Here is a 26,870-nt window from a genome sequence, read left to right as displayed (position 1 = left end):
ATTAAACTGATTAGCTGGAACAGTGGTTCCAATAGGAGCCTGTCCCAGCGAATAATCTATAGCAAAGTGATCATAATCGCAGTCACTATACTAACAGGTTCCTATGACCAGGCAGAATCTGCAATGAGGGGAGCACGAAGCCTGCCGGGGAGGGATCGAATATCTCTCCTGCGCTGCTCTCTCCATAGGTTATAATGACTTAGCTATCAGGGTCAAAAATCTGTGTTTGATAAATAGGGCAAAATTGCAGTCCGCATAGACACCTATCGAGACTGGATTTGGAACTGAAGAGGCCGGGACAGCAGCAGATATGCCCTGTACAACAGTACCCCCGTACCCCCCTGGCGGCCCTGTATATGCCCTGTGGCTCGAAACTTGCAAATGCGTCAATACCCCGGAAACTGCAGCCTTATGTCTGCACCAGCAGCAAGCACTCCAATCTCCTCCCGATGCCCATTAACTGCCTCTACTTCTATCTCCTGAAACTGCTAGATCAAGATACCCTTCTGCTCATGTCTGTCCACTATCTATACACTGGGCAGATCCCGCAGAGAGGGGGTTAATCAGGCAGACTACCTGTCCCATTAATATGACAGAAAGGGGGCGTTCCCTCCTTTGCCACCCTGTCTGTGTTGCTGGGAACTAGCTGGGCTCACCTTGCCACCGTTCCCTTTCTTTATCCGAAATTTCGCCCCTCTATACGCAGTAGGAGGAGCCTGCTGCCACCAGTAGGCTCCTTCGCCAGCACCTAGATTCCTTCTGAGTAACTCTCGCTGCTAGTGTAACCCCTTCGTTGGGCACCTGGGCTGGTACCCCTGACCTCTTGCCTCCAGATCAGGGTTGCTGTGGATGGTTACCCCTGGTCTATCACAATGGCCAGAGCTGCAGGGTAGCGGGCAGAGCATTGGTACTAGATGCTGGGTCCCAACCTCAGAACAACCGGATAACAGATTAGATTGGGTGTAATCAGTAAGTCACAGGTAAGTAGGTATCAAAGCAGGATCTTGAAGCAGTGATGTTTTTTATTAGCTCAAATAGCTCTTATAAGGACAGTTACATACACCAGTTTGTGGTACTAGCCATCTTTCCAGAAGTTACAGATGGAATGATACATGACATGGTCAAACAGTGTTTCTTATATACAGATTCTTACATTCATGTGGGCAAGTGGTAACCCAGCCCCTGTCCCAGCTGGCACCACAAGAACTGATATATCACATTCAATAATTACCATTAGGATGTAATATATCCTCTAACCTTGGAGCTAATGAAACTTAAAGTTTAACAAATGGACATTAATCTGTGATTTCCTAACACTGGCTGTCTAAATTTATGCAATATGTTATTAATAAGTGATCCAGTCACAGGGGGATGACTTTCCCTATGACAGAGAGGGGGTAAATCAGGCAGACTACCCTGTCCTTTACTATGGCAGAGAGGGGGTTAATCAGGCAGACTACCCTGTCCTTTACTATGGCAGAGAGGGGGCTAATTAGACAGGGACAGTATTTAATGAGCACCCAATACATAGTTATTTCCTAGTCCTGAGTTTTAAATATTTGTCCCTGGAAATGTCCCATATTTCATACTGATATACAGCTCAATAAATCACATGTTCTGCATGTTAGACGCTGGTCTACCTTCAATTCCTGTGTGCGAACACACGGAGCATGACACACTTACCTAGAACTCAGAAATGTGTATCGCCCTCCGCTCACCCTGTGCAGCGCTCTTATCGCCCTCCGCTCACCCTGTCACTTTGGGTTCAGTGCACATATACTTTTATCTAGTTATCATTGATCAATATACAACCACCATATCATGCAGCGCTTCTTAGAAATATTGTCTCAGTTACATCTGGCCCTGCCCTATGTACCCACACCCCCCCCCCCCCCCACACACACACTCTCACACCATCACCATTTATTTATATAGCGCCACTGATTCCGCAGCGCTGTACAGAGAACTCATTTACATCAGTTATCTGTGTGGAGTTTGTATGTTTTGTATGTTCTTCCCCCCATGTTGGCGTGGGTTTCCTTTGGGTGCTAGTAGGCTAATTGGCTGCTATTAAATTGACCCTGGTCTCTGTCTGTGTATGTTAGGGAATTTAGACTGTAAGCTCCAATGGGGCAGGGACTGATGTGAATGAGTTCTCTGTACAGCGCTGCGGAATTAGTGGCGCTATATAAATAAATGGTGATGATGATGATCAGTCCCTGCCGCATTGGGGCTTACAGTCTAAATTCCCTAACACACACAACACATACAGTAACACAGACCTGGGTCAATTTGTTAGCAGCCAATTAACCTACCCTAACCCTACACACATAAAATACCCCCCACACACCCCCTTCCCCCACACACACACCCACATAAACACACCTCCCCCGCACAGACACACACCCACACACACATATCACAAACAGACACCCCCCTCCACACACACACATATACACACAGAAAAACACATACACATAGATACAAACACACACATACACATAGACACACACACACGTATACACACACACAGAGACACACATACACATAGACACACACGTATACACACACACAGAGACACACATACACATAGACACACACGTATACACACACACATAGACACACACACACATACAGAGACACACATACACATAGAGACACACACATACAGAGACACACATACACGTATACACACACACAGAGACACACATACACATAGACACACACGTATACACACACACACAGAGACACACATACACATAGAGACACACACATACACATAGACAAACCTGATCTCACTATAATTATCACCATCTATAAGAGACTTCTCCCAGGCAGCGTTTCTACCTCATATAAAGCCCAGCCTCTAATTATCTGCACAATAACCATTGTAGGAATGAATTATAAGCATTGCTCATTCAGCCCGGGCATTTCACCTGTCTGCGTGCCAACCGTTTCTGCTTCTTCCCCGTACATATCACCACCAGCCAGGCAAGCAGTATAAGCTATTATGCTCAAAAAAAATTACAGTAATGTTTTTTCTTTATTTTCTTTCTAATATCTAAGCTTCTCTCTCCTCCCTCATCACAAATATACAAGAATTCAGATGATAAGAAACTAATGGGCATTTGCCAACCTGGGCCAGTGGTACCGCAGCCAAAGTCTTGCACGCTTCACAAACATCAGTGTTAATTATAACCAGTAAATTCCAATACTGCTCGCTCATAACTACCTCTCCAGCCCAGCAATGAGCGCTCATAAAACAAGATGGCACCATAAACACTAAAACCTCATCATTTCATTAGCAGAAAAAGTATAAATATGTATCCCTGATCTTCAATCACATCTCCCCTTGTTATATCCTGGAGGAGTGAGCCAGGTGTCCTGCCCCAAGCCCTGGAGGGATGCTTCATATTGAGATAAACTTCGGCACTTCTATCTGCTAGGTTTATCCCCAGCCCTCTGCCCGTCGTGCCAGTAGCTGTGCCAGGCGACTGCAGAAAATGCTGTGTAGTTTAATTACTGCACAACACACAAACAAATATGAAAAAGAGATGGACTGAACCGCTCGTCAGGTTCCGCTTTGGCAGCTAGGCCGACAAGTGTCCGTCTGTCACCTTGGACATCCCGCACAATGATTCGTCCTCCTGTACAAATGGATACCAAGGAAATATGCCATAGACAGAATGACTGCAGTGCCACGGGGCTGCCACGCTGAGCGCAATGTCTTGGTGCCACGAGAAGGATTAGTTATATCTTTAGTTTCATAATTCAGGATCTACTGCTGGGGCTGCAGACACTGCAGTATAGTGTATCACAGCAGATACAGATTGCTGCTGTGATGACAGGAGGACACTGGTCAGAGCAGCAGATATCTGTATCTCCTTGTAAATAAAGGCAGACGTGGTTTAGGAGAGGACAATGCTGCTCCCAGCTTCTTTTATGTATTATATATATTGTACAATGTACAGTTCCCAGTACATACATCCTAAATAGCCTGGTGCACCAATCAGTCTATGAGTCAGACCCAGACACCCCTCTGGATTAATGATTGACCGAGACAAGATTGTATGAGGGGAACTGAATCATCCACTGTGCGCATCTATTGGGTGTGAAATATATATATATACACATGTATGTACAAATCTCTGCAAACAAAGCAGTCCACATAGCTCCCCCCCTCCCCGATGTAGCTGCCCCCCATCATGTCCTATCTATAGTTATTCATATCTATCATTACCTATAAAGATGATACATTTAATGCTGTAAAGAATTGTTTGGGGGCTCCCACTGCAGAAAATGAACGAAAATAAATTGTGAATCAAAGTCAAATTCCCCAGGAAAGCAAAATAAGAGCCCCCCTCCCACCTCCTCCTGCAGCCAGCGCTCAGTGTGCCTCATTACAGAGATAATTATATAGCATTTTATATCAGTAACAAACAGGAGACTAAATTGCTCCTATCCTATCAGTGTTTACCTGCAGGCTACAGCTCAGGATTACAATCACTCCATGTGCTGGGGGTGACAGAGCCGAATAAGTCCTGACAGATGCTGACGTTCCGTTCTCACATAGAGGTCATTTCATTACACCCACATGTATGGCTGGTGCTTCCCTGCGCCTACAAATTGTTTCCCTCCTCCGCTATGTGGTCATGAAGTACATGTCTCTCATACAGGGACTGTACAGTATAATTCTTACCTTATAGGGCTGTATAGTGGTTACAATATGTGCTCTTTTAGGCTGTTACCCTTGAAGAGGGTTCATGCTCCAATGGTATACTGCCTGACTTCCCTTCTCCACAGAGATTCCTTCACCTAGTACCTGACTGTCTGACTTCCCTTCTCCACAGAGATTCCGTCACCTAGTACCTGACTGCCTGACTTCCCTTCTCCACAGAGATTCCTTCACCTAGTACCTGACTGCCTGACTTCCCTTCTCCACAGAGATTCCTTCACCTAGTACCTGACTGCCTGACTTCCCTTCTCCAGAGATTCCTTCACCTAGTAACTGACTGCCTGACTTCCCTTCTCCACAGAGATTCCTTCACCTAGTAACTGACTGCCTGACTTCCCTTCTCCACAGAGATTCCTTCACCTAGTACCTGACTGCCTGACTTCCCTTCTCCACAGAGATTCCTTCACCTAGTACCTGACTGCCTGACTTCCCTTCTCCACAGAGATTCCTTCACCTAGTAACTGACTGCCTGACTTCCCTTCTCCACAGAGATTCCTTCACCTAGTAACTGGCTGCCTGACTTCCCTTCTCCACAGAGATTCCTTCACCTAGTAACTGGCTGCCTGACTTCCTGTCTTATGTTCATGTTCATATGATTTTTTACCTGACATCCATCATCCCTTCCCACAGTGGTTCCTTCCCCCAGTACCTGACTGCCTGGCTTCCCTTCCTCACAGAGGATCCTTCCCCAGAAACTGGCTGCCTGGCTTTCCTTCTCCACAGTGGTTCCATCCTCTAGTAACTGGCTGCCTGGCTTCCGCTACCTACAGTGGTTCCTTCACCCATTAACTGGCTGCCTGGCTTCCCTTCTCCACAGAGATTCCTTCACCTAGTAACTGGCTGCCTGACTTCCACTACCTACAGTGGTTCCTTCACCTAGTAACTGGCTGCCTGACTTCCCTTCCCCTCAGTGGTTTCGTCCTCCAGTAACTGGCTGCCTGACTTCCCTTCCTCTCAGTGGTTCCGTCCTCCAGTAACTGGCTGCTTGGCTTCCCTTCCTCTCAGTGGTTCTGTCCTCCAGTAACTGGCTGCCTGGCTTCCCTTCCTCTCAGTGGTTCTGTCCTCCAGTACCTGGCTGCCTGGCTTCCCTTCCTCTCAGTGGTTCTGTCCTCCAGTAACTGGCTGCCTGGCTTCCCTTCCTCTCAGTGGTTCTGTCCTCCAGTAACTGGCTGCCTGGCTTCCCTTCCTCTCAGTGGTTCTGTCCTCCAGTACCTGGCTGCCTGGCTTCCCTTCCCTATAGTGGTCCCTGCTCCAGTACCTGGCTGCCTGGCTTCCCTTCCTTACAGAGGTCCCATTCCCCAGAAACTGGCTGCCTGGCTTCCCTTCCCTACAGGTGTTCCCTCCTCCAGTAACTGGATGCCTAGATTCCCTTCCCCTTAGTGGTTCCGTCCTCCAGTAACTGGCTGCCTGACTTTCCTTACCCTTAGTGGTTCCGTCCTCCAGTAACTGGCTGCTTGGCTTCCCTTCCCCTTAGTGGTTCCGTCCTCCAGTAACTGGCTGCTTGGCTTCCCTTCCCCTTAGTGGTTCCGTCCTCCAGTAACTGGCTGCCTGACTTCCCTTACCCTTAGTGGTTCCGTCCTCCAGTAACTGGCTGCTTGGCTTCCCTTCCCCTTAGTGGTTCCGTCCTCCAGTAACTGGCTGCCTGGCTTCCCTTCCCCATAGTGGTCCCTGCTCCAGTACCTGGCTGCCTGGCTTCCCTTCCCTACAGGTGTTCCGTCCTCCAGTAACTGGCTGCCTGACTTCCCTTCCCCTCAGTGGTTCCGTCCTCCAGTAACTGGCTGCCTGACTTCCCTTCCCCTCAGTGGTTTCGTCCTCCAGTAACTGGCTGCCTGACTTCCCTTCCTCTCAGTGGTTCCGTCCTCCAGTAACTGGCTGTCTGGCTTCCCTTCCTCTCAGTGGTTCTGTCCTCCAGTAACTGGCTGCCTGGCTTCCCTTCCTCTCAGTGGTTCTGTCCTCCAGTAACTGGCTGCCTGGCTTCCCTTCCTCTCAGTGGTTCTGTCCTCCAGTACCTGGCTGCCTGGCTTCCCTTCCCCATAGTGGTCCCTGCTCCAGTACCTGGCTGCCTGGCTTCCCTTCCTTACAGAGGTCCCATCCCCCAGAAAGTGGCTGCCTGGCTTCCCTTCCCTACAGGTGTTCCGTCCTCCAGTAACTGGATGCCTAGATTCCCTTCCCCTTAGTGGTTCCGTCCTCCAGTAACTGGCTGCCTGACTTTCCTTACCCTTAGTGGTTCCGTCCTCCAGTAACTGGCTGCTTGGCTTCCCTTCCCCTTAGTGGTTCCGTCCTCCAGTAACTGGCTGCTTGGCTTCCCTTCCCCTTAGTGGTTCCGTCCTCCAGTAACTGGCTGCCTGACTTCCCTTACCCTTAGTGGTTCCGTCCTCCAGTAACTGGCTGCTTGGCTTCCCTTCCCCTTAGTGGTTCCGTCCTCCAGTACCTGGCTGCCTGGCTTCCCTTCCCCATAGTGGTCCCTGCTCCAGTACCTGGCTGCCTGGCTTCCCTTCCCTACAGGTGTTCCGTCCTCCAGTAACTGGCTGCCTGACTTCCCTTACCCTTAGTGGTTCCGTCCTCCAGTAACTGGCTGCTTGGCTTCCCTTCCCCTTAGTGGTTCCGTCCTCCAGTAACTGTCACTCACCGGACTGTGAGTGCTTCTTCCCGGACATTTAGGAACCGTGGCCGTCCTCCATCCTGAGGGACTGCGCATGCGCAGCCCTTTCCAAACCTTCAGTGTATGTTCCTTTAACTTAATTGGCAGATCAGGCAACCTCCCTATATTAAGCACCTGTGGTCAACACCACGTTGCCTGATCTTGGAGTCTCATTCCCCATGAGTCTCTGAAGGTGTTCCTGTGTTTCCTTGTTTATTCAGCCCTGCTGATTCCTGTGGTTTCCAAACCACTTCTACCTCTGTGGTTTCCAAACCACTTCTGCTACTGTGGTTCCCATACCACTTCTACCATCTACTGTATCATCGTGACTGTGAGCTGATTCCTATCCGCTGCCTCCGTGCACTACAGTCTTCTAATCACTTCAACTCTACCATGTATCATTGGGACTGTTAGCTGATGCCTATCCGCTGCCTCCGTGCACTACAGTCTTCAACCTGCAACTCGTCTGTGTTTCATCATCGTGACTGCTAGCTGATTCCTATCCGCTGCCTCCGTGCACTACAGTCTTCAACCTGCAACCCGTCTGTGTTTCATCGCGACTGTTTAACTGATTCCTATCCGCTGCCTCTGTGCGCTTCAGTCTTCAGTCCTTGTCAACTCTACCGTGTTTCCTTGAGTCTGCTGCCACTATTGCTACCCGCTACTCTCCGTGATCATCTGTTCCAGTTCAACTCTGCTCCGGTGTCCCATCGTTACTGCACCTGCTGGTTGCTATTGGTTACCTCCGTGTTCCCGCAGAGACCCGCTGCTGTTACTTCTCAGCGCTACTCATCCATCTACTGCTGATCCGCTCTCCACGCCTTCCTGTGTTCCCTGCTGGTCTACCTACCTGTGCGCTGCACCTGATAGACCCCTGCTTCACCCATCCAGGGACTTGTATCCTGCTGGCCTCCTGCCCTTCAGGTATCTCTGCACTCCTGTCTGACTGCCTTCTCCTGAACCACGGTATGCATACTTCCCATTGACTGTGCTGTGTATTGCATACCTTGCTGGACTGTGTTGGTTCTCCTCTGGAGTGTACTATCCGCTGAGTCTATTGCCATCATTGACTGTGTTATCTCATGCCGGATTGCTTCAAGAGACTTTCTATATTGGCAGTGTTGTTCAGTCATTTATACATTTATATTGTGCATATTACTGTGGATCAAAGTCAAGGTGCCCGTGTATATATTGTGTTGCAGTCTCTCCCCGTGCACCTCCTCACATATATATTCAGTAGTACCACTTGCTAGTGGCAGACCACTGACTCCTGTTTACAGTTTCACCTGTTCCAGTATCCTCTCACATAGCAGTGGTACAACTTGCTAACGCAGACCACTGACTCCCCGGATACCTCCACTTGGATTCCATTCCTTCACTCAGACAGCGGTACAACTTGCTATCCGCAGACCGCTGACTCTCATCACCTCCTCGTTTCTGTTGGACATTCCTCCTCACTATAGCAGTGGTACAACTTGCTACCGCAGACCACTGACTACCTTCACGTGTCCTTTGTCCATACAGTTCCTCGTGTATTACTACCTCCATATTGCCAGTGCTGCTAGTCATAGACTTTCCTGAGCATCTCATCATCTGCTATTTCCTGTTCCGTGATCACCCTGCTACCAGAGTACCATATTACCACCTATACTGCTCTGGTAAGCCTATCACCTGGTGATCCCTGGGTAAAGACTCCTAGTGCCCGTGACAGTAAGATCAGGCCATGACAGACCCAGATACGGAACCTACTGCTAAAGAGATGCTGCAGCATCTGGTCAGCCGTGTGGAGCAACAGGATGCTCGCCAACAGCTGTTACTTCAATGTTACCAATCGTTAACCTCCCAAGGAACATCTGGACAGACTGTTACAGCTAGTATTGAAGCTCCTGTGCTTTCCTCCGTTTCCCCAGTGCCATCCCAGGTGTCTACAGCTCCTACGCTTCACCTGCCTACTCCGTCAAAATATGACGGGGACCCCAAAACTTGTAGAGGTTTCCTTAACCAATGTTCAGTCCATTTTGAACTCCAACCTCAAAATTTTTCTACCCATCGTTCCAGAGTGGCCTATCTTATCTCATTGTTTTCTGGACAAGCCCTGGCTTGGGCCTCCCCTCTGTGGGAGAGAAACGATCCAATTCTACAAGATAGTGCCAAATTCATTTCCACGTTCCGAAGTGTGTTCGATGAACCAGGTCGTGTGACCTCCGCTGCTTCCAGCATTCTTCGTTTGCGACAAGGCTCCCATACAGTAGGACAGTATGTCATTCAATTTAGGATCTTAGCCTCTGAACTTCAGTGGAACACTGAAGCATTAGTTGCCGCCTTCTGGCAGGGGCTCTCCGATAAAATTAAAGATGCACTGACTACCCAAGAGCTTCCTTCGTCACTAGAAGATTTGATCTCTCTTTGCCATCGTGTAGACATGAGATTTCGTGAAAGAGAATCTGAGAAAACAACTGCTGCTAAAGCACCTCTTCGTTTAAACCCTCAATTTCGTCCAGTTTCACCTTCTGTGATTCCCATGGAGATAGGACGTTCCAAATTATCTTTAGAAGAGAGGAAACGAAGAGTAAAGAATAGACTCTGTATCTATTGTGCTGATTCCACACATATGCTCAGTTCTTGCCCTAAGAAATCGGGAAATGCCAGGCCCTAACTAGTTCTGGAGAGGTGAAGTTAGGGTCCCTGGAGTCCTCTCCATTGTCTATGAAATCTAAAGTCTGCGCTTTCGATGTTACGATTTCCTTTGCTACCAAATCCTTTGAGTCACAGGCATTGATTGATTCCGGAGCAGCAGGAAATTTCATTTCTAAATCACTAGTGAATCAATGGTCCCTACCAGTGATCACTTTAAAAACACCCATTACTGTGACGGCTATAGATGGATCACGTCTCATCAATGGTCTCATCACCCAGAGTACGTCTCCAGTAACCCTTCAGATTGGTGTACTACACCATGAAGAAATTTCGTTTTTAATTCTTCCTGTTACGACAAGTCCGATTGTCTTAGGCCTTCCATGGCTTCAATGTCACTCTCCCCAGATTGACTGGCGCACCCCTCAAGTTACGTCTTGGGGGCCTGAATGTCACCATCGTTGTCTCTCTCAAGTTATTCCTCTTAAAGTACAGCAATCTTCCATCTCATCTTCCTCCCCGGGACTCCCTCCTCAGTATGCTTCATTTGCCGATGTGTTTGATAAAGCTCAGTCTGAACGTCTTCCTCCTCATCGTTCTTGGGATTGTCCGATCGACCTTCTACCTGGCAAGACTCCTCCCAGGGGTCGGGTCTATCCTCTCTCGTTACCTGAAACTCAAGCCACATCTGAGTACATACAGGAGAATCTCCAGCGTGGGTTCATTCGACCTTCCACCTCTCCCGCTGGAGCTGGGTTCTTCTTCGTCAAAAAGAAGGATGGATCATTACGCCCTTGTATAGATTTTCGTGGACTCAACGCCATTACTATCAAGAATCGGTATCCCATTCCGCTGATCACTGAGCTATTTGATCGCATCAAGGGAGCTCGGATATTTACTAAGTTGGATCTTCGTGGTGCCTACAATTTAATTAGAATCCGTTCCGGTGACGAATGGAAGACCGCGTTTAACACCAGAGATGGGCATTACGAATATTTAGTAATGCCCTTCGGGCTGTGTAATGCCCCCGCGGTTTTCCAGGGTTTCATCAATGAGATCTTTCGGGACTTATTATATGTATGTGTCGTTGTCTACCTGGACGACATATTGATCTTCTCACAGGACCTGCCTTCTCATCACCAACATGTGGCAGAGGTCCTCTCCAGACTACGGAAAAACTCGTTGTTCTGTAAATTGGAAAAATGTTCATTCGAGTTACCCCAGATTCCATTCTTGGGGTATATAGTTTCCGGAGTTGGCCTGAAGATGGATCCAGACAAAGTAAATGCTGTACTACATTGGCCTCAGCCAACTACTCTTCGTGCCATCCAGCGTTTTTTAGGTTTTGCCAATTACTATAGACGCTTCATTCAAGACTTCTCATCCATTGCATCTCCTATTGTGGCCCTAACTCGGAAAGGGGCTAATACTAAGCAATGGTCATCTGAGGCTCTCCAAGCCTTTCAAATTCTCAAAGAGTCCTTCTCGTCTGCTCCCATTCTGCGACAACCTGATGTGACACTCCCCTTCTTCCTAGAAGTAGATGCCTCTAATGTGGGCTTAGGAGCTATTCTCTCCCAACGCTCGGAGCAACAAAAATTACATCCTTGTGCCTTCTACTCTCGGGGTCTTCTGCCCGCAGAGAAAAACTATACTATCGGGGACAAGGAGTTGCTGGCCATCAAAGCTGCATTAGAGGAATGGAGATACTTGTTGGAAGGAGCTCGCCATCCGGTGACGATCTTCACGGATCATAAGAACTTGTCATATTTGCAATCTGCTCAATGCTTGAACCCTCGTCAAGCAAGATGGTCTCTTTTCTTTTCCCGTTTTGAATTAATTATAACCTTCAAACCAGCTGCTAAGAACAAGAAAGCTGACGCTCTATCTCGAGCTTTTGTGACGTCCTCTGATGTAGAAGAGGTTCCCAACCATGCTATTCTAGACCCCAAATGTATTTCTCTGGCTGCTTCATCCACCAAAATGCTACCATTTGGGAAGACCCTCGTGCCTCCTACTCTGAGGAGGAAAATCCTTTCGTGGTTCCATGCCTCTCGTTTTTCTGGACACGCCGGTGAACATAAGACCTTTGAGATTCTCTCTCGTAGTTACTGGTGGCCTTCAATGAGGAGAGACGTCAAAGAGTTTATTGCTTCCTGTGATTTATGTTCTCAGTTCAAATCCTCCCGCAGAACTCCAGCAGGGTTGCTGCGACCACTACCCATTCCGTCCAAGCCTTGGACCCATATTAGTATGGATTTCGTTACTGATTTGCCACCAAGTAAGAATCACAATACTATTTGGGTAGTGGTAGACAGATTTTCGAAGATGGCTCATTTCGTCCCTCTGTCCGGTTTACCTTCCTCGTCTACTCTGGCTGAACATTTCATTAAAGAAATCTTCCGCATCCATGGATGTCCGTCTGAGATTGTGTCAGATAGAGGAGTACAATTCGTTTCCAGATTCTGGCGGGCCCTTTGTAAAACCTTGGGCATACGATTAGCACTCTCATCGTCTTACCATCCGCAATCTAACGGACAAACGGAACGAGTCAATCAAGATCTTGAGACTTTTATTAGGATGTTCTCTTCAGCCAACCAAGACAACTGGGTAGAATTGCTCCCTTGGGCTGAATTCGCCCATAACAACATGTACCATGAGTCATCATCCAAAACTCCATTCTTTGTGGTCTACGGTCACCATCCGTCTTTTCCGGAATTTCCTGCCCTCCCGCCCACCCAAGTTCCTGCTGTGGAGACTGCTTGTCAGACCTTCAAAAATATCTGGTCTCAGGTCAAAACCTGTTTAAAGAAGACATCTAACAAATATAAGTCTTTCGCAGATAAGAAGAGGCGGGCTATTCCACCACTAAAAATTGGAGATCGTGTCTGGTTATCTACCAAAAATATTCGTTTGAAGGTTCCATCTATGAAATTCGCCCCTCGTTTTATTGGTCCATATAGGATCATTCAAGTTATCAATCCAGTATGTGTTAAACTTCTTCTTCCTAAGAATCTTCGGATTTCCAATGCCTTCCATGTGTCCTTGCTCAAACCTCTCATCATCAACCGTTTCTCGACTCCTTCCTCAGCACCGCAGCCAGTTCAAGTTCATCAGGAGGAGGATTTCGAGATTACTGAGGTATTGGATGCAAAAATTTCGCGAGGAGTCCTCCGTTTCCTCGTTCATTGGAAGGGCTTTGGTCCTGAAGAGCGTTCATGGATCAAAGCTGAAGATCTTAATGCTCCTGCCCTTCTGAAGAAGTTTTATTCCAAAAATCCGGACAAGCCCGGTTCCAGGCGTTCTGTGCCCACCTTTAAAAGGGGGGGTACTGTCACTCACCGGACTGTGAGTGCTTCTTCCCGGACATTTAGGAACCGTGGCCGTCCTCCATCCTGAGGGACTGCGCATGCGCAGCCCTTTCCAAACCTTCAGTGTATGTTCCTTTAACTTAATTGGCAGATCAGGCAACCTCCCTATATTAAGCACCTGTGGTCAACACCACGTTGCCTGATCTTGGAGTCTCATTCCCCATGAGTCTCTGAAGGTGTTCCTGTGTTTCCTTGTTTATTCAGCCCTGCTGATTCCTGTGGTTTCCAAACCACTTCTACCTCTGTGGTTTCCAAACCACTTCTGCTACTGTGGTTCCCATACCACTTCTACCATCTACTGTATCATCGTGACTGTGAGCTGATTCCTATCCGCTGCCTCCGTGCACTACAGTCTTCTAATCACTTCAACTCTACCATGTATCATTGGGACTGTTAGCTGATGCCTATCCGCTGCCTCCGTGCACTACAGTCTTCAACCTGCAACTCGTCTGTGTTTCATCATCGTGACTGCTAGCTGATTCCTATCCGCTGCCTCCGTGCACTACAGTCTTCAACCTGCAACCCGTCTGTGTTTCATCGCGACTGTTTAACTGATTCCTATCCGCTGCCTCTGTGCGCTTCAGTCTTCAGTCCTTGTCAACTCTACCGTGTTTCCTTGAGTCTGCTGCCACTATTGCTACCCGCTACTCTCCGTGATCATCTGTTCCAGTTCAACTCTGCTCCGGTGTCCCATCGTTACTGCACCTGCTGGTTGCTATTGGTTACCTCCGTGTTCCCGCAGAGACCCGCTGCTGTTACTTCTCAGCGCTACTCATCCATCTACTGCTGATCCGCTCTCCACGCCTTCCTGTGTTCCCTGCTGGTCTACCTACCTGTGCGCTGCACCTGATAGACCCCTGCTTCACCCATCCAGGGACTTGTATCCTGCTGGCCTCCTGCCCTTCAGGTATCTCTGCACTCCTGTCTGACTGCCTTCTCCTGAACCACGGTATGCATACTTCCCATTGACTGTGCTGTGTATTGCATACCTTGCTGGACTGTGTTGGTTCTCCTCTGGAGTGTACTATCCGCTGAGTCTATTGCCATCATTGACTGTGTTATCTCATGCCGGATTGCTTCAAGAGACTTTCTATATTGGCAGTGTTGTTCAGTCATTTATACATTTATATTGTGCATATTACTGTGGATCAAAGTCAAGGTGCCCGTGTATATATTGTGTTGCAGTCTCTCCCCGTGCACCTCCTCACATATATATTCAGTAGTACCACTTGCTAGTGGCAGACCACTGACTCCTGTTTACAGTTTCACCTGTTCCAGTATCCTCTCACATAGCAGTGGTACAACTTGCTAACGCAGACCACTGACTCCCCGGATACCTCCACTTGGATTCCATTCCTTCACTCAGACAGCGGTACAACTTGCTATCCGCAGACCGCTGACTCTCATCACCTCCTCGTTTCTGTTGGACATTCCTCCTCACTATAGCAGTGGTACAACTTGCTACCGCAGACCACTGACTACCTTCACGTGTCCTTTGTCCATACAGTTCCTCGTGTATTACTACCTCCATATTGCCAGTGCTGCTAGTCATAGACTTTCCTGAGCATCTCATCATCTGCTATTTCCTGTTCCGTGATCACCCTGCTACCAGAGTACCATATTACCACCTATACTGCTCTGGTAAGCCTATCACCTGGTGATCCCTGGGTAAAGACTCCTAGTGCCCGTGACAGTAACTGGATGCCTAGATTCCCTTCCCCTTAGTGGTTCCGTCCTCCAGTAACTGGCTGCCTGACTTTCCTTACCCTTAGTGGTTCCGTCCTCCAGTAACTGGCTGCTTGGCTTCCCTTCCCCTTAGTGGTTCCGTCCTCCAGTAACTGGCTGCTTGGCTTCCCTTCCCCTTAGTGGTTCCGTCCTCCAGTAACTGGCTGCCTGACTTCCCTTCCCCTTAGTGGTTCCGTCCTCCAGTAACTGGCTGCTTGGCTTCCCTTCCCCTTAATGGTTCCGTCCTCCAGTAACTGGCTGCCTGGCTTCCCTTCCCCATAGTGGTCCCTGCTCCAGTACCTGGCTGCCTGGCTTCCCTTCCCTACAGGTGTTCCGTCCTCCAGTAACTGGCTGCCTAGATTCCCTTCCCCACAGTGGATCCTTTCTCTTATCACCATAGGGCAAAAGCGAGTGATCTTGTCCTACATAGAACCGACTGATGCTATCATATGTTATTGTCGGTGGTAGTCACTTTAACGGTGCTGATAACACCGACAGTGACTACCACGAACAGAAAAAAGCGAAACTCATTTTCCCAACTCCTAATAAATGATGACGGACCTTAACAATGACAAAACAAGTCCCGGCAGTGTGCTAACAAATCACGATCAGCGGTAAGAACAGCAGCCTGTTTTCACGTCATTTTAAATTGAAACCTCCATATCAGTATTTTTAAAGTGGCAATGCCGCTTCTCAACGGACCTCACTCTTACAGTTGGGCTTAGCGTGAGGAATAGGGTTAGGGTTAGGGACCCAGCCTTGGCAGTTTAAAAATACTGATATACAGGTCGCATATACAGGACAATATACAAGACGTCAAAGCAGGCTGCCGTTCTTCCGCTGATCGTGATTTGTTAGCACACTGCCGGGGACTTGTTTTGTCATTGTTAAGGTCAGTCATCATTTATTAGGAGTTGGGAAAATGAGTTTCGCTTTTTTTGGTCGTCCTATTGTCTGTCGTTTATAGCACCTCCGTAATTTTGCAGCCCACCCGTTATTGTTACCCTGCTTAGTAAACAGATGTACGTCCAGTGTGCCAATTGGGAATTGTATTTGTATTTATACACAGCGCAACTTCTGGCATCGAAGCGTCAGGAAGCTGATATATTAGGTTTATAAATACATCTCGTTTTTCGCAGTTTCCAGCATTTTCCCACTTTCTGTCACAGAATTGAGAGAAAATCTTTGCAAAGTGAGGATCTCCCCCTCACTCTGCTGTCTGTGCAGCGAATTCGTCTGCTTCCGACATAGCGATAACAGTGACATGTGTGAGGGCTGGAGTAATGCGGAGAGATAGAATATTGCGGTCAGAATTAAACAGCTCTGCTGCCCACAAATGGCAGGTCGGTCAGTAGGCGTGAAAAGACAGAGGGATGACTCTTCTACAAAGTTACTGGAAAGTGTGGAGTTTGGAGAGATGAGGTTATGGAGATCACACCCAGGAAGAAACGTGTGCTGCCGTCATTGGGAGACATGGGGGTCTATGTATGAAAATCATGCAGTGCCAATCAATATACATTGCTGCAAATCACAGTGATGTATGTTTAAGCACCGCTGAGAGCCCCGGGGAAGCCCCCCCCCCCCCTCTAACGCAAACTGTTTTTCCTATTTACTGGCAGCGCTGGAGAAAGTGCTGAAGCCCCTCGGGCATTGCTGGTTCCTGCACCTGTGGAAACGCACTTTAATATACAGGGGTCCATTTTGCTGTACGAACATCTTTAGAATACAGCACATCAGACATGAGAGGACCTTTACTATAATGTCACGTTTAATGCCCCTGTAAATACAAAGTGTCTCTGGTCAGAGCCCAATACCAACAAAGGTTGCGGCGAAGAATCAGAGATAAATGACAGTCGGGGTGGAGGACCTGCATCGCATTACTGAATGCCATCACTGCCACTATCAATTACAATCACAGCAACGCAGTGGCCATCCAGCGCAGATCTGTTAGATCAAGGTGGATAATCACTGACAATCACAGATTAATCTGCATATTTCCCGCTAAAAACATGTAAGCAGCAATACGAAGGGTCCCTCTAATATGAGTCTGCAACAGTCGTTCCAAGATCCATTTTATGGCTTGCCCTGTGATTAAAAGCAATGTAAAATCCAATTTGTTAAACAAGATGCTGAGAGGAGGCTGCAATAGGTCTGACCTGCTCTGTAACATAATCTCACAGTGTTTCCAGCCCCTGGGAACCCATCCGAAAGAACAAAGGGAACTAAGTGTGATCTATTGATCTGAGTCTAATTCCTGGGGGTTTACAAGAAATCTACACACACAAGATCTTAACCTCTCGCCTGCTGGTACCGCCTGCGGCCTCGGCCAGCCCTGCGCCATTCAAGGATTTAATTACTTTCTCTATGGAAAAAAAAACACCTATAGTCAAATGTTCCTGATTAAAGGAAAAATCATAATTTCTTAAAGCAATTCCCTAACAGCGCAACTTAGATATAAGACCCCCCCCCCCCCACACCGCACAGCAGTCGCCCGCTAACTGGATAGTGCATCTTTAAAGAACACCAGCCTCTCATAATTATATAGTGTATCACCACCCTTCTGCCAGCTGTCTGGTGCCTGGGATCCTGCCATTCCACGGCAGTACAGTGAAACTCAGTGTGCATGGCCTCAGTTCTGGAGAACACTGATTGGATGGTGCAGTAGATCTGCTCACTTGTGGAGAACGTTGATTGGATGGTGCAGTAGCTGCGCTCACTTGTGGATAGCACTGATTGGATGGTGCAGTAGATCCGCTCACTTGTGGAGAAAGTTGATTGGATGGAGCAGTAGCCGCACTCACTTGTGGAGAACGTTGATTGGATGGTGCAGTAGCCGCACTCACTTGTGGAGAACGTTGATTGGATGGTACAGTAGCTGCGCTCACTTGTGGATAACACTGATTGGATGGTGCAGCCCAATCAGTATTCTCAACAAAGGAGGTGTCAACATCAAGGAGATTCAAAATCCTCCTACCTGCAGCCGCAGCAAAATGTGATTGTTACTAGCCGGGGGGTAGGAATATATCATGAATGGTGCCACCCCCCCCCCCCCCCCCCCTTTATATTTTAAGGGTAATTGTCGTTCTTCGTTAATCAGACTGTAATTAGACAGACGTCACGATGGTGTGACACATGATTATATAGTGATGTGTGGAGGTCTCTATATTGTATATACTCAGGGTGTCAGATATATAACATAAAGCTAATGGGAGGTCTCTCTGTGAAAGTTGGGGTTCTGTGTACAGCTGGTACCTGGCTCCTCTGAGCAGCACCAATATGCAGGGTGACCGCAGTACTCTGCGATGAGCAGGATGAGAAACTGAACTTTTTATTGGGACCCATCTTTGTGAGCATCCACACTTACATTAGACAGTGCTGATAACTATAACTGGATGGTTACACGTTTTGTATTACACGTTTCTGCACAATCAGACACTTTTACACCAGACACATTGTCATGATATGTGGCAGAAGTAACTAGACCATAAGGACTGCAGGGAGTGACAGTGACGCTGCTAGTAAGGTCCAAGGACAGTCTTCATGCAGTCATAGCACTTAGTGTTGTTGGAAGTAGCAAAGGACCAGGCGGGTCAGATGTGTCCATAATTCTTCCCACAAGACATTAGAGCAACTCAAAAAAAATGACCCCAAAACGTTCAGTTCTCCTGAGCATAAAGATACTAAATACTTACTTTACTGGGGCAGTTCTAGGACTAGAAATAGGTGTAACAGGAGAGACCTTGAAATGTCTCTGGAGACTGTAGTAGGTCTCTACGTCCAATGTAAGCTCTGTGGGAATACATTAAGTACCAGTATGGATATTCCGACCTGTTTCCTGCATGTAACTCCCTAGTGAAGGGCTGTTGCATCGTGATGTCATGGGATGTTTCTGGGGCAATTAGGACATGAGGGCTGGTGGTTCACACTCCGTAGTGTGTCTTGTGTATAATCGCTCTGCACACGGCCAGTTGGCGCACATAGAGCACCTGTAGAGGCGAGGGAGGGGCGGCCTAACATTGGGGTTGTTAGGAGGTGTATCTTGTGCTTCTGCTATAGGACGCGTGCAAGTACTCGCGGATGATGATGACTTAACGTAAACAGACGCGGATATAGACGTATCAGGAGATGTGTACTTCTCTGCCTATACGCTGGTTTTTTTCGCTCTATTTTTCAGAGTAATTTACGCCCATTTTGCAACCAACTCTGTATCAGTTCCTCTGTCTTCATGTTGTATTGCAGGAAGCTGCATCTATATAAGAGGCATCCATGTGTATAGTAACTCTAACCAGAACCTGGACATACAGCAAGGCATGTAACATGTCAGTAACACCGCCACATGTCTCCGTAGAACATAGATCGATACGTACATGTGTAGAGTAACTCTAACCAGAACCTGGACATACAGCAAGGCATGTAACATGTCAGTAACACCGCCACATGTCTCCGTAGAACATAGATCAATACGTACATGTGTATAGTAACTCTAACCAGAACCTGGGCATACAGCAAGGCATGTAACATGTCAGTAACACCGCCACCTGTCTTTGTAGAACATAGATCACTACGTACATGCGTGTAGAAAAGTGAGTCGTTGATCACACATAAGATATTTTCCAAAAACATTTGAGTTTTCATTCAATTTTTAAAAGGTACAAATAAAGAAATTTCCATACTTGATTTCTGCACTTTTTGCCACTGTTTGTGTTTTGGTGTTTTATAGACTGGACCAGATATTTAAGTGTATTCACTACATCAATTTACATGGTGAATATGACAGAAAAGTAAATATATTAATCTCCTTCCCCAGAGACCAGGCCCACAATACACCTTCCCCATCCGCACTGTCGCTCTCCATCAGCGCTACATTATCCCACCAAACAAAGAGGGGACTTTGAAGCTTTGTTGAAGGACACTAACGACGCAGTGGAAATGCCCAATTACAGACAGCATAAATTAATTACTGGCTAGGAATTAGAAGGGAGAATTCCGCTGGGGGTTTATGGGTTTTGCAAACCTCAAAGCTGGGACATGTTTGAAGGACAATTGAGGACCAGACAATACAGCGCACTAAGTGCCACAAATAAAAGATTAACAAGAGACTGAAATAAAATATTTATTATCTAAAGCAGCCTAAACTGATCTCCTGCCCAATAAATCTTAAATAATCCGTCCTGGCACTTCCTGCAACGAACGCTCCGTCTTATCCCTACACTGGTATCTACAGTGATAAAGCCTCACCCAGAGCTGCGGGTATCAGTGCAGAGAAGCCTCTGATTTCCCCCCCAACGCCGAGAGCTCGTCATTAAATATTTCATAACCTGATTATTTCTCTGCCTGTTTCTGTTCAGATCTCCGGCATCAATTACTTAATTGTGTCTAACATGTAAACAAGGACAGGAACCGCCAGGATACAGCGAGCAGGAGATTAATCACCCACTTCAGCGACTAGTCGTGTTGGGGGGGCAGACATCAGTCACAGACAATGGCAGCGACTTACAGTATTACACGGTGCTTCAGTTGTATCATCACACAGGGGGGATTCATCACTTCTCGGCCTCTCAGTAGATGCCCAAAGCTGGTCGTACACGCATCATTTCCCCCCAACAAATGACTTCTGTACAATCACCAATACTGAGCACAGGCATGGGGACCCCAAAACCACTGCAATAATAATTAGAAGGGACTTGATCGGACCATTATGTCGGTACCCGCTGTCAGAAACAAAATGCTTCTGGCCTGTGTGTGCGCAGCTTTCTGCCGGCTGTTCAGGACAATCCGCGACCTCTCTACCCTCTGTCTCATGTCTGCGCCTTGTCCGCCATTCTTGCGTCAGTGCTGTTTTATGGGTGTATTTTGTATGATTTGGAATCCTGCCTGTCCAGAGCGGCAGAGTTTTGTGGCACTTTATAAATAAGTAAGGTGATGATGATGATGACCCCATTAACAATCCTCAGTAAAACTGCCCAAACTAACAGACGGATCTCTTCCAATTCGTCCACCGATGCGGGTTCTGTAGCCTGACGGATGTACGCCCCCCACAAATATACAATAAAGTCACACACATTACATTGCTGAACTGACATCCAGCGTTAGATTCCTTGGTGAATATCGGAGACATTATATGTAAGGTACTATTAGGTATCACTCAAACTGGCTTTGTGGATAAGTGTATTAATCAGTAACTTTGTAGATAAAGAATAACACTTGGATTGGACTACTCGAAAATAGATAATGAATATTAAATAAGCAAAATTTTGATTATTTTTGACCTGATTATATGTGGAGATATACTGGAATATGCTTCTTAATATATGTATATGTGATAAAATGGAAACAACAACAGTTTTTAAATGACAGTTCCTAAGACGTTATAAAAGCGTTCTTGGAAGTGACAAATATCATACACGTTGAGAAAGACCAGACGGGTGGAAACGCGTGGGTGAGGCCTCCATGTGAATTGCTGAATTTTCTGGAACTCTTCTGACTATAGCGGACGGTGACCCCATTATATAAACACTCTGAGAGCGATTAGACCCTGATCGCAGAGCATTGGGATATACATCAATTCTGTGTTCCATTCAACAGGATGTTTTATGTTCAATAAATAAGTTTTTGGAGGTAATGCACTATTTTGCTATTCCTCTTTCATCTCTCTGTGATCTATCATCTTATGAGTATCTTGGAGGGGAGAGAACACGTCAACAATCAGCCCGTGGGGATTGTGAGTAAACATATCAACAAAGAGGATATCACCATATGGGGGCATATATAAGTAGTGCTATTAAACTTTCACACACTTACCGTAACTTCCACGCCACTTGTAGTGTGCCGCATATTTATGAACGTTGCATCTCAGCAGATTTCGTGGATATCTGCTGCTTTGTATTCTGTTTACTTTTTGGGAGCAGTCACTATTCCCTTCCGCAATCTAACAAGTTCCGAAAAATATTTTTTTCTGTAACTTGTTGTGCTAATGTACGTCAGCTGAAGCTGGTACATTATCATAATTGAAAAATAGTTGCAGAGAGAGAGCAGAGATGTTTGTCAGATGTTTTTGTGCATGTTCAGATCTTCGAACTGCACATGCGCAATTGCAGTATGAAGAGGAACGAAGAAAACGAAGAGATCCAGAGAGCGCATTACGAAGAGGACGTGGTAAGTATTTTTTTTATCACAGAAACAGCAGTTTATCGGAACTGCTCTGTGTTGCGTTCTTCAAAAATTTGAGAAATAGTTCAATTCTTATCAATGCGATGAGGATTGAAAACTATTTTTCACTTTTTGAGAACATTGATAAATGTGCCCCATAGTGTTTAAAAGTTTAATATTAAAGAAGACACCTATATACCTCTGATGATTGATATCTTTATTAGATATATGTTGAATATACTACACTAAATTTGCCATTATTTGTTTCCCATAAATGAGCTCATTGGATGGACCGTGATCCTTTTGGAAGCTAAAGGATATTGGGTAAATACTAGAAGAGGACTGGACTATATGATCTGTTTAATGACCGTTCTTTACCTTTATTGTGAATTATAAGGAACTACAACATTTTTGATTGACAAGGTAGCACCAATAGTTGTACATTTGCTAATTTGTATGTACTCTGAGGGTGATCACTTCTATGTACGTCCACGGCAGCCACCTATAGTACGGAGCGCTCCAGCTGTACAGATATTTCTCTCTCAGCTATAGAATCAGTCTGCTTTAAACCTGATGTATCTGGATGAGAATTTTCTACATTTGATCGGATCAGATCGTTTGACGATCACACAGCTATCTTTAAAATTTCATATTAAATCAGCAGATTAAAAGATCAGATTGATGTGTCTTTGGCCTTTTCAGAGATCTTACAATCCAAGATTTTTTTTCTATTGAACTCAATCAAATGCAGATTCCTATTTTCATCAATAATCAATAGTGATAGAATTGAAGCCGATTGTGTCTATTGTCATTGTGTGAGTAATGGTTCTATAATTGTCCAACATTGCCCATGCGTTGCCTCAACTGATTGAAAACAATGGTATTGTACCATGTGTGCGTCAGTTGTATACTAGTGCGATTGTGAGGCGGATGCTCCCATAGCACCACAATATATTGATCATTAGCTAATTCCATCACAATACCGCCTGCCAAGCGACGGAGACTCAGCTTAATCTGATTACTGGGACTGGCCTCTACCAGACAACACGGGCACCAGATCACCCACAACCACCGGTATGGTCACTACAGGGATGTCAGCCTCTGACACCAAGGGGTTAATGATCATCCAAATGTCATCGCAGGATTAGACGGGTGTGAAAGCCGCGTGTGCTGTCTTATCCGTGACAATGGGAAGTTCACGACCTCGGCAAGGTGCCCATCACAATGTAGCCTACTTGTAAGACTGCAGATTATTCATTTCAAAGAAACACAGGACACCAGCAAGTCCAGCACACTTCTCGTTACTCAGTAATATAAGTGCAGTTCTTATATCGCTTCCTTGACTGAGGAAAGAGGCCCCAATATAACAGCACCCACGTGGCTAAACTAACATGGAATGTATCAGTTTTACAAGCAATGACTGTTAAACTGTATAACTCTAAGACGTGGGAGTACCTGCATTTTATTTAGTAATTTAGTTTAGTTATTTAGCTGAGTAATTATACAATTTACAATATGGTGGCTAGGTCAGTACTTTGTCAGTGGGACATTAAAACTGTAAAGTACCACCATATACCTTCACAGCCCGGCTGGAAAACTGCAGAAATTCTCACACCTGCCTGGAGAGTAGGAGCCGCTGTCACCTAGTGGACAACAGTAGAACATGTGTAATTTCTCCAGTCCAGAAAATGAGGGTACTCCCATTAACACATACTTTTTACTTTAGGTAAAGCATATACCTTATCATGATCTTTTCTTAATTATACCAATGTAGTCTAAGGAAAGATTTTAATCACCGACTAAAATTCTCCAAAACTCCTAAAATAGACTGGAGAAAAAAACCTCACTTCAACCAAAGATAAAATGTAAATTTTAATAAAATATATTACCCAACCTGAAAAATACTACAAATATAATTCTTAAAAGAGATTGTCAGCTTTTGGACCAAGCTGACCCACCAGGAATCACTGTCCGCAACGCTGGTCCAACAGAAATGACAGCACAGAAAGCAGAGCGACTGGACAGATAGTTATCATTTCCTGACACTGCAGTTGTGTAGTGTAGGCGGTTTCTGATTGGATTGGCCACAGCTCCACCCCTAAGCCATACCTCACAAACCCACAGACCTAGCTGCATGGTTTGGGTTTAGTCCATCAAATCTTTCCACGCTGTCATCAGCGGCTCAGTCTCTTAGTGGAAAACTCCAATTAAATTTAGCACAGGGGGTACAGCCTCTCACAATGTGTAATGAAATAAACCTGATCTTTTGAGTGCATTTAAAATGACAACAAATCACCCAGAATGTGCCCTCTCTGCCTACCTGGCACTGTACCTGAAGATAGCTCTCTCCCATGTGATTTGACAGGCTGCAGAGTCCCCTAGGCGTTTACATCAGGGCATAGAGATATCTGGGAGGGCGCCAGTCTGCCTGGAACATATTCAGCCCGATGTCCGCACACGAGCGGCAGAAGGACAAAGGACGAACACAGCTACTTTTATGTGTTACCCGTCCAGTATGTGCATTGATCTCTCTCCTCCTGCACGTCACATCTCCAGCCGGAGTTACAGAACAATGTACCAGATTATACTGAGGTATAGCAGTGACACACACGGCCTGATTCATCAAGGCCCGCAGTCTGACCGCAAGGTGTGTGTTTAATAATGCACGTATATCAGCTCTGAGTACTCCCAATAGGAACGGATGTGAATATACGTGCGATGATGAATTCGGATGTAGGTCTGCCCTGTTCTAGTACACGAGATGCTACAGGATACGTCCAATGCCACTGTGGAATATACATTTCACATAGAAGAGAAAAAACTATTGATGACTAATTTCACCTGTTAAGAATATCGGTATTAATGACAAACCAGATATAAACCAGTTTATATACAGTATATATTTTTGCCATGAAATACATTTATTAGGATAATCTTAATGTCTACTGAACATAAAACACATTTTTACAGTTGTTCCAGATATATCATCCATACGAGTCTGTCATCACTGCTGCTCAGGACTTAGACTAGTCCTGTAGCTGGAGCTAGAGATACGGCAGAGAAACAAGTGACTTTGAGATCCCAGAGCTTGTGCCGGACGTGTGTGCCCGAGTTTGGCGCGTCCTTACTGCACACTGACAACAGGCCAACGCCCCTGCCCCGCCCCAGGTGAGGAAGGCTGTAGTAAGTGTCCTTTGCGTACATAGACACAGTGAACGCTGCTGCGTTTAGTTGCGTACGGGCCGCTTCTGGGCATGCGTGTGATACGCACCTTGTAAAACATGTCCATATTGTTTAACATCTCAGTATAATGGAGGGTATACAAAGGTACTCTGCAGGGCTGACCCATCTGAAACTTGGGTCTGTAGAAAACTGAGGCAGCACATCCAGTTGTGGAACTACAAGCCCCATCTTACCCTACCAGAGGCGGAACTAGAAAGCTGTGGGCCCCGATGCAGATAGGTGGGGCCCGACCCTCTGCATCTGCCATGCAGCGTGCCCTAATATCTCCATGGGCCCCGGTGCATGGCACCTGCCGCAACAATGGTAGTTCCGCCACTGCACCCTACTGTCTGGCTAGTCAGCTTTGCTGGAATTTGTAGTTCCACAAAGCTGGAGAGGCTCCTGCCTCTGTCTGTAAACGTGTTCTTTATGGAGGAGGTAATTCGACCACCCCAGGCACTGCGCTAATATCATACGGTGTTTGCTGTATAAAGTTATTTACACAAATCAGAAAAGTAATGTCCTAACTTGGTGTAAGAGCCATTTAGGATGAGATGTGAGTACATGGAAGATACAAACTCTGGAGGTATCAATACACTCATGAATAAGGTATTACAAGTAAATACATTTGCATACTAGTTTCTTCCGCTTGGCTGGTTTGAAAAAGACCCTTCGCTGGCTGGATGCTCGGCCTGAAATAAAATCGGAAAATCTTTTTTATTTGTGCACTTGAGAATGAAGAAATACCATATGTGGAAATCCATTTGCTCCTTTACAGCAAAAAAAAAATATTTCAGATTTCAATTAAAATTAAATGAGCAAAGAGATTATCACTCTAGACCAGGCTCCAGATGCGGCAATAGGCCTCTTTCATAGTCATGGCAACAGGCGCTGATTGTCATGGCGACCTCGCTGTTACATGTAATTCTCGGTGTGTGAGCTAAACTGATAAAGGCCACAATCGATACCCTATAACCAGCAAACATCACTTTCTGAGCGAAGGCAGAAGACGCGGGGAGAACTTGGCCGCAGATGAAATAGGTCTATTTTGTTTGCAGATAAGTGAGGATAAGCAGAGAGTAGGAGGATGATTAACTATAAAGTGACCGGGCGCTTACAGCTAAAATAATGACAACGGCCCCTGACTAAAGCTTGAAAGGTTTGTTCCTTGACTTCAGAAATTACGTGGTTGGAGCCGGTAGGCACACGACTGGTGGCTTTCATCTCATCTACATTCTAACACCCCCGCCAGCAGAATATGGTGGCACTACCCCACGCGATTCGCCCCCCTCCTCAGATAAATCATGTTTAACTGTAGTAGGAAAATGAGGGAATTAGCTGATAAAGACACAAGATGATTTTTTGTAATCTCCGTATTTTAATTTCATTTTCT

The 26,870-nt window shown here is 46.3% G+C and overlaps 1 protein-coding gene across 9 annotated transcripts in view; it reads right to left on the bottom strand.

Moving 5' to 3' along the window:
* Positions 1-26,870, bottom strand: part of NRXN3 (neurexin 3) — a 334,121-nt gene that overhangs the window by 99,457 nt on the left and 207,794 nt on the right. The gene's annotated exons all lie outside the window — the stretch shown is intronic.

Source organism: Mixophyes fleayi, chromosome 12, assembly GCF_038048845.1.
Source record: "Mixophyes fleayi isolate aMixFle1 chromosome 12, aMixFle1.hap1, whole genome shotgun sequence".
Classification (NCBI taxonomy): Eukaryota; Metazoa; Chordata; class Amphibia; order Anura; family Limnodynastidae; genus Mixophyes; species Mixophyes fleayi.
This window is presented reverse-complemented; position numbering and strand designations above follow the sequence as displayed.